Genomic DNA, 13461 nt, shown 5'->3' on the forward strand with positions numbered 1-13461 from the left:
TTCTTGAAGTGTATTTTGTTTATATAATTAAACCTTACGTAGAATAAATAAATGAGCCTATAATAAAAAGGTTGAAGTACCGAGAAATAAACAAGAATATCAGAAAAAACTTGAGCAAAGCAAAGGAAAATTGGATTGGACAAAAGTGCACAGAAATGGAGAACAGTCTGATAAAGAATAACAGCAAAAAAGCATTCCAAATTGTGAAAGCAGCAGGGAAGACGAACAGACCATTTTTTCCAAGCAAAATAAACGCTCCTACGCGAACTTTCTCCGTAGAAGCCTCAGAAAGCAAAAATAAAGCCTTCCACGAGATCTAATTTTCATGCATCTCAGACTCGATGCATCAGGTAGGTATGCCAGGTGTGTCATAAAAACATGCCACTGAGACAGGAATAAACGGCGCTGGAATATTATTTTGTGTTATTATTTTTTGTTGCATGGGCCGGGCTGCTTTTTCATGAATAAATTTGATCAAGACTGATACGATACCTACTACGTGGATCATGTAGATTTATCGTGATAAAACCATGTGGCGTCATCTGGGCGCAGCTGAATAGATTTTTTAATTTATTTATATCCATTTCACCGTTGCACCAGGTCTGATGGATATTTCTCAGCGTGTGCGTGTCTACGCCGTTGAATACAGATAAAATATTACAATTGTCCCTGATCACCTTTGGAATTTGAGTATATCTCTGCGTCACGTAAATCACATCGGTATTCTTGTGTCTGCCACGCGAGAATATTCTAGCCGGGTTGGTTTGCTTGTCCAGCATAACGTCGTCGAAAACAACAAGATTATTAATATCACCGTCCAAGTTTTCCACGGATGGAGCTTCGTTGATATCCGTGATGAATTCGATCGTGCCTTCATCGGTATTGTCGCTGAATTCCTTTAGTACCTGATAACAACGCTGATCATCGACGGATGGTGCAACCAAATATAATTTATCCCATTTTAGCCATCTCATGATCAAATTCAACAATAATTGTGTCTTGCCCGATCCTGATGGGCCGATGATTATCATTCTGACCGAATTCGGTAATGCCGCATGATGTTTCACCTGCTCGCGTCGTTTCGTGGCTGAAAAATCAATTACATTCATGTTAATAAAATACATGGATCTATATTGTGTTAAGTGTCGCACTCACACAGCTACGATAAATCCAACCGAAATCGTCACATGCAATAACAGGAACGCAATTGCAGGAGAATGCGAAGTTTGCAAGACACGCAAATTTAGATTTGTAAAAAAAAAATGTAGAACAGGAGGAGATATCGCAGCCTCCTTGAAAAATCTACCTGGGTTACCTTGGGCAAAATATCCCGGAGAAAAACATCTACCAGGATACAATTATTGCGGACCTGGAACGAGACTCGATATCAGACTAGACAATAATAAACGACCAAAACAAGGTGAAAATCCGATAAACGCTATCGATGAAGCTTGTTACGACCACGACCTCGCGTATTACAGCGGAGATTTACAACAATGGCATCTTGCTGATATAAAGCTAATTCACGCATTAGACACGATTCCTGACAAAAATTTCAAGGAGAAATTTGCATCCTTGCTGATAAAAGGCGCGATGAAGGGCAAATTAGTATTCGGCGCTGGTAAATAATAATGGAACAGATATATTATTCTCCGCGAGGATTCTGGCGAGGAAAATCAGCAATCGCCAAACTCGCCAAAGCCGCATCGGTAAAAAAATCCATCGCTGAATCGTGGTTATCAAAACAGGCAATTTGGCAAATATATCTCCCTCCACCTAAAAAAATACCACACGCGAGTTTCACTGTTAGTGTTCCCAATGAGGTCCATCAAGCGGATTTGATGTTTCTTCCTCACGATACCGTCGACAGAGTCACATATAAATACGTCCTGACTATTGTCGATATCGCTAGCAGGTATAAAGAAGCAGAGCCATTATCGAATAAAACATCTACGGAAATCGCTAAAGCATTTAACGAAGTTTATTCTCGATCCCCATTAACATGGCCGAATCTTCTCCAGATTGATCCAGGTCGAGAATTCCTCGGTGCGGTTACTTGATTGATGAAGAAGAATAACGTTAAAATCCGTCGCGGTATTGTAGGTGTTCATCGCAATCAAGCTATCGTCGAAAGATTCAACAAAACGCTCGCAGAACGATTATTCGGATACCAATACGCGTGTGAATTCATCCAGGATAATCGATCTCACGATTGGGCATCAAGATTGCCTCACGTAATTAACGCGTTAAATAACGAGACGACTCGAACAATAGCAATGAAGCCTGCAATTGCTATCACAAAATCGAATATACCTCTGAAGCGAGATTCCACAATTCAGTCTGTACTAGGCAGCGTCACAGTTAGATATTTATATAAGGAAGGTGAGGCCGAAGGAGGCAGAAAAAGAGCAACCGACCCAACCTGGAGCATTACAACGCACAAAATATCCGCCGTGACAAGATCATCAGGAAGACCTGCAATTTATATCCTAGATTCGTTAGCGCCACAACGCGGATTTACCAGGGAGGAATTACAAATAGTACCCGAAGATACTCAAATGCCACCAGCGTCATTAATGTAATTTACTCGAATTCGTCCCAGCTGGGATAATTTTCTTACTCTCGACACGGCTAAATACACTAAATTTGACCAGGAGATTCTATCATCGACGATCCAAACTTGACTATCAATGGTCAATCCCTGCGACGAGTGTATCGTTGTTGCGTAACCTAATTTCCATGGCGATTTTTCTGCATTTAGTGCATCATTAACAAGATTAATATCAACGAGGATAATATCATTCAGAACCAAGTTTTTTTCCTCTCCGCATGGCAGAGTAACGTTGATATTTTGTCGCCGAGTATCAGCGGGCCTATAACACAACGGTACCTGCAAAGTAGGAAATTTCTCACAATGCAGCTTGAATAACATCTCCTGGATAATATCACGAATAATTTTCCTACTAGCAACGATCAAATGATCAGGACGCCATAAATTTAGAAAATCGCTCATCGGAGTCTCGTCAATTATTTTTCTCATGACGTCACATTGAATCTTATTCGGTTGTAATCGAATTAATTTTTTAAATTCGGTCAGTAAAATATCCGTCGATCTATGATCAGCGTCAATTTCCTCGTAATAATCAACAAATCTTCTAAGCCATTCATGAGGCGATTCGCCATCAATCGGATTAGGTTGGCCATGATCGCCGCACATTATCACGGCGGTATTCTTCTCTCCCAGCCAAGCTAGGAACGATTTTAATATATCAAAATTTACCGTGCAAATCTCATCGAATATTATAATCTTGTTGATATATTTATCTCCCATTCGCACCGAGTCCCATGATCCACCGCTGTACTTGAAATAGCTATGGTACGTGCAAGAATTAACGCCACATTGCCTTATTTCTCGCGCTAATCTATGTGTCGGAGTTAATACAATCATGTCAGAATTTGCGAATAAATTTATCACTTGCATTGTTTTACTGCTACCACCAGGTCCATTTAGGTAAACAAATTTACTGTGTGAAATTGGATCAAATGCAGATGCGGCTGTCGAAGATTCCTCAAATCTACCTCGGTGAAATTCATCGCAATCTTCAACGTCAGCGTCTTCACAATAATCTAGAATATCCTCGTTTTTTATTCTCCAAGTCCCCCATGAGCTACCATCGGTAATTAAATTTTCCAACCTGCATTGGTATTTTTTATCGATATAAAACGAATCCGTCGCGACTCTTACTGCGATATCGAAAAATTTTTTTATCATCGATAGCAAATTTATGCTCACATAGGCGAGCATCGACGACCGCAAATGCGTATATTGTGCTGATTCTCCATCAAGATAGCTAATCACGGTACCTAATTTTGTTCCATCAACGATAATATTCTCCCTGTTACAAAATATTCCTCGTGATACCGTATCGGCGATTATAAAATCCATCTCAGCGTCATTGATAAACAACCTAGCATGTCGATGCTTGTGGTCAACGGATCCACCTTGAGTAAATTTACCGATTATCTTTCTTCCGATATCTTTTGCGTTATCACAATCCGTTGGCAACCACACGTCGGTTTGTTTTCTGTAAGATATAATCGCCTCACTCACCGTCAACGACACTAACATCGACGAATCTAGCATATATCTCAACAACACCGTAGGGACCCAGCGACGCTGAGAGAAATGCCTGCCAAACCAAATATAACAAATTTTATGTAAATTTTTAGCAAATTTGAACGATGTTACACAAGCGAATCCGGTCATGACAAAATCAGGCAACGGTCTGTTAATTGCTACTCTTGTCATCTCGTTGGTAGGATGACCGAATTTAGCAAAATACTCGGCACAATCGCCATATCCAAGAAAACTTCCAGGATAACATGCGCTCATGTCAACGGAAATCATATCTTCGAAATCATACCTGGTATTCCACAATCCACCATGGCCGTATTCGATACAGCTACATTGAATATCAGCGAGAAATTCGTTTCTTGTTGGTCTCCATGAGTTCCTTTCTCTAGCGGCATGAGCGGCCACAGACGATACTGTAAAACAATTTGTCAGTAACTGATCAGGATTCAACGAATATTTCACCGCGAGTTTTCTCATCGATTCATGTAATATCTCGTTTCTGTAAATATCGCCACATGGTAGGATAAATTGATCGTATCTTTCCTCGCTCGAGAATAACCATATCGAGATTGGATCAGATGCGCTTACTTTTTTGATAAATCTGAACATGTCACCGGAATTATCCTCCGCAGAAAATTCTGCCGAATTTTCCACAGGATAAAATTTAACCACACGATCCCGCAGAAATATCATTACTGAATGCGACCACGCATGGGAATTGTGATCGATAATCTCGATTGGTGCTCCTCGGGATCTATACAGCGACGAGTATAATATCTCCCCCGATAACGTCTTCACCGTGATGGGAAATTTTAATTTTTTACTTAACGCAGCCACATCATCTACCGATGCACCATCAGCGACAGTCCTAGCCCACGTATTAATTTTATCTAGCCTTAGTTGTGTCAAACCAGATCCACGTCGAGCGTTTTTCATGTGTTCGATAATGCGCTCAGCCACGCAGTTTATCACCGGTGATTCTTTCATCGCAGGTAGAATTTTTACATCCGGGTTGTTATTTAGCCGGTAAATTCCATAAACAACGGCACTGGCTGGATAAGCTCTAGCATAATAAGGACCATCGATTCCCAATAATAATCCTGGTTTGGAATTTTTATCGAGAATAACGTTTTTCTTGCCGCCACGCACTGGATCTCGCTTGTCACGAATAATCCAAGTATCATCAGGCATTTGTGCGATAAATTTTATTCCAAAGATAAATCGCTCTTCTTTGTGTTCGATTTTTATATGCTCGATTATTTTCTTGGCTCTCTCCAAGTTCATCATGGCATCGATGGAATTCGTTTTCCAGGTCGACCAAATGTGAATCGCTCCATCATCGAAGAATTCTTTCTTAGCTCGGTCAACTTCAGGAATAATATATTCTGCCTCATCAAGATCAAATGCATCCATGATTATATTTTAGACAAATATCTAAATTAATAATGCATTGCAAATGGCTATCGATCGGTTCAACAAATAATTGTGACAAATCTTGTAGAGGCGATTATTGCGGCGCTCACATACATGCGATTCGGCGTGGTAGTAAAGGACCACAGCGATGTTTGGTTTGCCAAGTTGGCACGCGAGGAAAAACTCGATTGTGTCTGGCGTGTGGAGGGAAAAATTATCGGGAATTGCGGCGATATTACGAAAAAAGATCCTCGTCGGTTATAACATGTGAAGAAGATTATATTAATCGATTCAAAGCAAATAACGATTTAGACAAATAGAATATTTATATGAATCCAAAATCAACGATTCCAGAATCAACAATCCCAGAGGAAATGACATGCGAGTTTAAAAATCATCCTACAATCAAGGGATACGAGTCATCGTCCGATGGTACCGTTAGGAATATTAAAACGAAGAATCAAATCGGTAGAATTGGTAATTCAGGTTATCTTATATTTGCTATCAATATGAGTAAAGGAAGACGTACGAGTTATTTTAATCATAGGTTCGTGTACGAGTGTTTTCACGGACCAATAAAAGTCGGTCTTGTTATCGACCACATTGACGGAAATAAACTCAACAACAAGATATCCAATCTCCGCGCAGTAACTCAAAAGGAAAATACTAAATTTGGTAACGGCTGCGGATATCGACCAGCTAAGGCAGTCAAATCGATAAATCGAGAAACAAACGAGGAAATTGTATTCACATCGATGAGCGCCACTGCAAGGTACTTTGGTATCAATTCACAATCGGTACAATTCGCGGCAGAAAAAAATATAACGCGACGTTTTCCTATAAATTTGGTGTGTGGATCGAATTTTACTATATTCCGATAATATCCGATTCGGAAATTTAATTAAATACTACAAAATATAATATAAATGAACGAGGAAAACGTAAACAATATCATCGAAGCTATCGAGAATTTGAAAAATAAAAATATAAATTTATCTCCGGATTTGGATGCAGGTAAAATCCGGTCCGAATTTGAGACGATCGTCCAAGGAAAACTCGAATATAGATACACGCTACCGTCCGAATACAAGTTCATAAAGAAAATCCAAATTGCGATGTATCAATCACTCGCGATTGTCAGCGATGATCAAATCGAGGATTTTGTTAAATTATCGACGCTGGTAGAAAAAGTAAGGTCGAGTTTATCTGATGAGTACGAATCGAGAAAAATTACTAGCTCGCGCGTCAGGCAGCTAAAAAAGCTGGTCGATGAAAGTAAAAATTAAAATTTCTATCACGAAAAAAAAAACAAATTTTCCTGATTTTTATTATTTTCTTTTATTTATTTACTGAAATTGTGCAATTTTCTTATTTCTGACTACCATTTACCCCAACAAATTTACGAAATTATATAAATTACTTAATTTGACGGGTATTTACCCCAACAGATTTACGAAATTATATAAATTACTTAATTTGACGGGTATTTACCCCATCAAAATTAAGAAATTTTACTAATTTTGAAAATTTCCCTGATTTTTATTTATTTTTTTGCCATTTTTTTCTGCGGGGTAGAACTTAAAGTATCTTCGATTATTTTACGATCTCACCAGTAAATTTATACTTAGCGTTTCTCCGCGTATGTCAAGTAAATTTTCATTCTGATCCGTCAGTTTGAAATTTATCTTCGACAATAATCGATTGTGACATCGCAGGTAAAACGGATTTACTGGCTCTTTTATTATCAAAAATCCCGGAGATGCGCTAGGTGAAAACGAATATAAGATAAATCCCTGCTGTGCCTGCTCTGACGTAGATGAATCTACATTATAGCTACCTTCGACGACATCCGCGTGAAGATTAATCGCGATAACCTCCGTTATATTAACGATACCTGGCGAGATACGCCGTCCCTGCCCGGTTGGATCATTATTGTGTTTGAGAATTAATTCTGATTGTATTTTTTTAGTCCACGCGGCATGTAATTTCGGAAATAAATCATCGATGGTATCGGTGACGGATTTTCTCACTTTATCAACGTCATAATCAGGAAATTTGAAATTTGGTAGCGTTTCCTCGGTTAATCCGAATAATGTCATAAATTTTTGTTTCTCTCCTGAATTTCTAATCAACCTGAAGCTGCTAATGGGAAGAACATAATCGGCAATTGATATATCATCAATTATCGAACGAATGAACATATCGTGATAATATTCAATATCATTTGCAAGTTGATTTAAAATCTTCACGCGTTCGATAATTTCGCTGCATGAGCCTGATCTATTTAAGATACATTCATGAAAGGATTCTCGTAGTAAATTTAATTGTAATTTATGTTCCTGATTAAATTCGTTGATGGTTTTTCTTATCAAGATACCATCTATGGGGAATATTATCCTGTTAATGTTGGTAGCGTCGAAGATTTCGATATCTGGGGGGATTTTAGGAAGAGGCAACCACGAGAGAATTTTGCTGTCTATGAAAGTAAAAGCGAACATCACCTGGTTAAATTTGTGGCTATTCATGAGATTGATGGCATCGTGGATCAGAGGCTTGTGCCTGGTAGTTCCGTACCATCCTTCATCGGTAATAAAATCACATTTTTTTGGTTCCGGTAGTTCTGGAGGAGCTTCCTCGTGCCAACCTGGAATAATAAAATCTGGTTTTTCTGGTTTTACCAGAGGTGCGATTTCGGGCTAACCTAGCACTGTCCTAATCGATGATTGGTAAATATCAACGACATACGGCGATTTTACTTCGATCATCGACGACAACGTTGATTCGTGTGCGGATATTTTTATTCCTGGTTCAGTATCTGTGGTTATATTCGATATTCTACCGGTGAGTTCCTTATTGATTTGCTCAATTTCGTAGCTGCCTGTTGGTATGCCAACGACGGTCCAATCGGGAGTTCCATCGGGGCGGTTTTTATTGGCAAAAACAAGCGAATTATTCGATAATAATCTACCGAATGATTTTGATCTGATATTGGGCCAGCTGTTATAGACGCGTAACTGTGACAATGCAATTTCCTTGACGCTAATTGGTATTGGAAAATCAATACTAAATTCCGGCCTGGTTGAGCTTGCCGATATCAGCGTTGTTATCGGTGGTGTTGTGTTTGTCACGATTTGAGTTAGCTCGGACATTATTAATATTTATTTGTTCAATCTCGGAGTAGATATTTACCATCATGGAAAATTCGAGATCAGATATAACCCCGTCGTTGAGACTTTCAGAAAGCAGCGATGATAATTTCGAATAAGCTTCGTTGACCTGGGATAGTTTACTCGTGTACAGGGATAATTTTTCACTCGTGCATGAGGATATTTTTTTTGCGATAATATTAAGAACACCCGCGATTGTCGTTGTCGACGAGATTATTATCGTTGCTACGATTGGCGCGATTGTTGTTACCGCGGATAAGATTATCCCTGCGCCGGCTATTACTGCACTTACCGCGTACACGGCGACATCGATGGTAACTAATCTACGCTGGTACTTTTTTATTTTTGTTTGATACTCGTCGAGGAGTTTTTTTAGCGAATCCTGCCGTAAACGCGCCAGATTATATCGGTAATCCGACGCGGTCATTTATTAGTTAGGTTATCTAACCAATTGGATTTAATCCGGATAAATATTCGAAAATCACATAATATTCAGTTGGTCCTGTAGTGGTTCTATCTGGCGGTTCTAGCGTGAATGTTTCCGTGTATAGCTTATTATACTTTGAAATAATTAAAAATCCGGGATGATATTCATAGGAGTCATGATAAGTGGTTTTTACATTGAATCTTATCCTGGAGATAAAATATACTCGATATACACCAATAATCGGCAGGTTAAAGCTAAATGTGTTATTCTCGGGTGTCCATGTACCTTTGTGTGTTTTTACCACAAATGGTACATAACAATTAATATTTTTTGTTTCTACCTCGGATGGTATATTAATACGCGCTAATTTTTCAAGATTCGCTGACGATATTTTTGTGTTAATATCGTTAATTTTTGTAGTTGCGTCAAGAAGTTTCGCGCTAAAGTCTCGAATTTCTCCGTCGTACAATGATATATCGACCTTTTGACGCGCCAAATCACGTATCACGTTAATTTCCTCGTTAATTTTAGTAATATCCTCGTTGATTTCTTTTGTTTTCTCGTCAAGGTAATGGTGCGATGTTTTATCGTTTTTCTGACTCATTACGGTTTTTATCTCGGTAATATCGGCGAAGATGTTAGTGATGTCACTGTTGATTTTTCCTACCTTTTCGCTGAGATCATCGTGCGATGCTTGATCGACTTTTTTCTTTGCTAGCTCGTGCGCGGCGGCGGAATTATCGCCGGATGTTTTTATGTCCTCGTCAATTTTTTTACTAAGTTTAACTAAGGCATCGTCGAGTTTTTTAAGATCGTTATTTAGCCTGTTAAGTCTCTTTGTCACTCTGTCCTGAAGATCGTCGTATAATATTTTATCGGCCTTCAGAAGCAACGTTGCTGATAATTCGTTATCCTTTTTTTCCACATCTGCGATATCAGCCTTCAGGGGCAACTTCGCCACAAAATCGGCGATATCAGCAATGGATTTTGATACCGATTCTGATAGGCGAGTAAATTGATCAATGCGATCGTTATATTCGTCTCGCTTGATTATATCGGTTATTTTGACATTACTTGTTTGTAATCTTCCTTCTTTGCTCTGAAAAACAGCAACTTCGCCAGGATCTATCTCTGACAGCGATAGAAGATTATTAATGTCCTCCCTGGTTGCGAATTTTGATAGATCAACGTCAGTCGCTGCTACTTCCTTCTTCCTGTAGAGGAATCTACCATAAATATCAACCATGATATTTATCTACGGCGTATTTAAATACGATCCTGTGATACGGACCGGATGATTTTGAAATTGCATCGAGGACGTTAATTGATTCAGGACCGCATATCGGTGGATCCATTAGCGTCTGCGTTGGAAGCGTTGAGTACCAAATCGGAATATTTAACTTTGACACGTAATTGATAAATTCCTTGGGTGGCGCTAGTCCGTACGAGTCAAAATAAACAACTTCGCGGGGATTAATCGCGTAGGCGACCCAATGTGTGCCAGGGCCAGTATCTGAATCGAGATTTATTATTCCTGTCTCGGTGGAATTTGGTTTTTCTGGTAGTTGATACCGCATAAATACACCTCTGAAAAATTTTATTTTTTTATTTTTTGCTTCGCTGAATAAATCTAAATTTGAATAGGGCGTGCTAATCTTAGGCCGGATCCGTACAGAGGAGGTCGTCCCAATCTCAGGCCGGATCCGTACGGGGGGGCGTCTTAGATAAAGGCCGCTTCCTTTTTTTTTACCGTATCGCCCTCCTATCTTTTCTAGTATTTTTTTACCTGCATATCCAGCCGCGCTTGATGCTAGACCTGTTGCTATTGACGGAGCAATGGCGGCTAATAATCCGGGAATAGCGGCTAGCAGAGGGAAAAATCCACCTACTTTGACCATATCTCTGATGGCACCTATACTGAGATTCACATGAACACCGGAATTCGCTGATTTGGCTTTGGTAAAACGTTCACGCTGACTCCTAGTTAGCGATAGTTTGTTAGGCCCGCCATGAATTTGGTCATTTTTCAGGGTTAATTTCATACCGCATCGCTTTGCTATCGCTGACTGGAGTTTTTTCATCTGACCCGGTGTCAGAGTTACGCTGACGTGTTCGTATGGCATATTAATAATCGTTTTAATCTAAATTTAGAAAATCTAGATTTTCAATCTTCAAAGTTACATTTTCTCGACAGGTGCGTCGATGACTCTCATTCTACCGCTGATACCTTCCAGGATCATTGTTCTATCGCTGAGAATTACCGCGATTGCTCTTGCTGCTGCTCCACCTGTGTTAATTCTGGCCTTGAAATGGATATCGACGACGGATTGTTTTCCCAAATCAAGATGATCCAAGGAAAAATAATAGATAGGATAACGAGTATTAAAATCCAGCTGTGATATTTGCAATCCTGTATCGATATTTTGATCGCGACCCATAAAACACAATAATCGGTGATACGCGCGGGCGGTAAAATTATTAGCAAAATTAATTGATATTTCCTCGGATGGTTCTTGTTGGCCGTTTATCCTCAACGACACGTTTGTTGCATCAAATTTATCATGTGACTGTGAGTTTGATCGTATCTGTTTGCGGTATGAAGAGCCACAAAGATATGTCTGGGCGCCGAGACACCTTGTTGTGACGCAATTCGCCAGGTAAATATTCCATTGATATTAACGTCGATAGAGTCAGTAGTAGTTGTCAGCCAAGACATGACAGACTTACCACCTTGATTCATGAATGACAATAATTTTTCTTCCTCAAGCATCGATGGAACTATCGCTGGCATCCACAATGTAAATTTAGTTAGTAACACCTTACCTCGATCAGCAACAACAGCGTCTCTCCAGATGGCTCTGTCATTGCCTGTGTCATCTCGAACGAAGGAAATTGTGTGTTTTGCTCCGTAAATAACTTTCCTGAAGTGCCTGCAAAATCCAAAAATGTGAGATAGCGGAATTGCACAGGAGAATCTTCGTTCATTGCCAGCTAACATGGCCCTCCGCGTGGCAAATCCGAGGTTGTAATTAGGATTAGTGTTAATAATCATGTCTTCGATATTTGCAACTGCAACAGGAGGATCAGCGCGATTATTCGGTTGTCTGATGATATACTGGACATGATCAGCGTGATTGGAGTTATCTTTGGAAAACATCATGCTAGGACCAGCTGATCTGGTAAAATCATCCGAGTATCTTGCTAGGCCTACTATCGTCGTTGCTAAATCAACGTTACCTGTAATTGACTCGATTTCTCTTCCATCGATCATGTAAGTGGCACTCTTGAATAATGCCATGATGCCATTGTTAACAGATCCGATTTTATCGTGTTCTCCGTAGATGTTATTATCTTGTTTTAAGATTTCACCAGCAAACTCGATATATGCCTCAGATGGAAGAAAATATCTTGTTGTATCGTGAACTTGAATTTCAACGCGATTAGGTGCATTTGGTATCACTGTGTCGTACGAGAAATACTGAAAATCACGCACGGATGTGTCTCTACCTACAGGCTCGTCCATGTCGAACACTTCGTTTGACACTTGTGCGAACATTATTATTAAGAATTATCATCTAAAACGAAGACCGCTGCCCGATATAAAACTTGTGTTCGCAACTTCCTTTGCTAGGTCATTTATTTTTTTGTTTGCTGCGTCATTTGTACTCGCAACTTCCTTTGCTAGATCATTTATTTTTTTATTTGCTGCGTCGTTTATGGCTTTACTGACATCGGCGGGCATTTCGCTGGTGCTAGGTAATTTGACAGGTTGACCTTTTTTACGCATTAAATTTGATATTTTACTTTTGACAACATCAAAGCCTTTACTGGCCAAATTACCAACGCCAGAAACAACAGTCTCGCCGATCTTTCCTATTGCCTTTGATGCAATTTGCTTAGCTGTAGGTCCGATTTTAGGAATTATTCTTGTGACGAAACTTTTAACGATGTCGCCGAATCCGTTGCCGTGGATGTATTTGTATACTGGCAATCGAGAATTAGCCACGCGGACCTGTCTAGGTCTGCGTTGATGTTTGTGAACGATCATGTTATTTTAAGTGTATTGTTTTAATCGATAAGCTCGTCAACGAGTTCTTTGTAAATGTAGGAATTAATAACACCACCGCGAAATAATCGCTGACAAATATCGGAGGCTTCGTTGATTATTTCGGAAGAGTTATTTCCGGCTCGTTTTCCTCCTATTAATACCTCGAGGCGAGATACATCGTTAATGACACTGTCGGGGCAAGTAGTATATCCGCTTCCTGTTTTAGGTTTTGGTGATGGCTCATCAAACAACGATGTCAATATATCTTTCT

This window comes from Sinohyriopsis cumingii, chromosome 9 (assembly GCF_028554795.1).
Source record: "Sinohyriopsis cumingii isolate HCF-2022 chromosome 9, ASM2855479v2, whole genome shotgun sequence".
Taxonomy (NCBI): domain Eukaryota; kingdom Metazoa; phylum Mollusca; class Bivalvia; order Unionida; family Unionidae; genus Sinohyriopsis; species Sinohyriopsis cumingii.